This window comes from Stegastes partitus, unplaced genomic scaffold, assembly GCF_000690725.1.
Source record: "Stegastes partitus isolate 25-593 unplaced genomic scaffold, Stegastes_partitus-1.0.2 Scaffold276, whole genome shotgun sequence".
NCBI lineage: Eukaryota > Metazoa > Chordata > Actinopteri > Pomacentridae > Stegastes > Stegastes partitus.
In genome coordinates, this window is record NW_007578007.1 from 580088 (window position 1) to 581565 (window position 1478).

Below are 1478 nucleotides of genomic sequence, written 5' to 3' on the forward strand. Positions count from 1 at the left end.
TTTTCCCACAGTTTTTTGTACAAATGTTAAAAGCGAATAAGTTCATCCTTGATACAAAGCAAAACTGTAAAAGCCAATGCAGATACCACATGCTTATGTAGTTAATACAGATAGCAGCAGAGTATCCTACATGTCTAATCCACTAAGTTTGGAGTTTAAGTGTCTAACTGCATGGAGTTTACATGCAGGACTTGTTTACTGTGTGTACATTTGCTGGGCTCAGTTTGCAGTCAGCCTTTCAGCCAGAACAGCCAGTCCTTGGGTCGTTCCTTGATTTGAGCAGCTGATGAAGGATTGTTGTTGGCAAGTTATGCGAGTACCAGAGATCCACACAGGGCGCTTTGTTAATGTGACTTTTTGTGAACATCTGTATGGCACTTTCACAGAAACTCATAGAGCCAGTCTGGGCCCACCGTGGATGACCTGAAGCGGCCCTCCATAGACCAGCGTCTTTAGGGCACTGATCCTTCAGGGCTGAATCGCTGCTCTCTCCTGAGACTGCTCTCCTCCTCTTTAGAATGATAATGACGAGAATAAGCTGCCTTCTGGTGTCGTGGGCCTGGTATTAAATGTGAAGGAGACTGTGTGTGCGCCGGGGATGAAGGATGTCAGAGCACAGGTGTTCTCCTCTCTTTGCCCTCAGGGCTGGTCTTGCCCCAGTTCTCCCATCTACACAAAGTCCCTGCTTGTTCTCCGTCTAATCGCTCCATCTACCCTTGACATTCCTGCACCGCCAACTCTCCCTGCTCATCTGAGGATGCTGAATTCAAGCACGCTTTAGTGGGATGAGGACAGATTTTTCTGTATAAATACACTTGTCTCATCAGTTTAAGCCCCACTAAACCACTGATTGGGATTCAATTTCCTTGTTGCTCAAACTGTAATGTAGCTAGGTGTGGCGCTTTACCAGACGCCTTTCCCTCCAGGAGGAAGTGATGAAGCAAAGCCTCGGTGTGGCCGAGTTAACATTTAACTAACCATGACGGACGGTTTTTATGGACATTACCAACTATAGAGACAAAAACACGTGTCCGATGACAGTGCAGTAAACTGAAAAAATCCCATGAAGTCCTTAAGATTCAAATATTTACAAAGCAGCTTCTGAAGAAGTAATTAGGCCAATAAAACTAAAATCTGGAGCATTAAATTGGCACTTTAACCTTTAACATAGGCTCAGTGCTGACCCCGGTGTACTGGCCATGAATCCAGCCTGGACTTGTTAACTGGGACCAGCCCAGGGTGGTTATTAGAAACCTGTAGCATACTCTAATACACACCGTGAATGACTGACAGGCGCAGACAGAGGCTGGTAGACAGACAGACTACTGATCCAGTGGCTGACAGCTAGTATTCAAAGTGAACCTTCACACACATATGAAGGCTCATGTGTAGGTAAACAGTTTATGCTTCATTGTTTTCATGGTTCACAGAGAATCAGCCCAAGTCTTAAATATGAGAGATCGTTTTTCTGAAGCCTC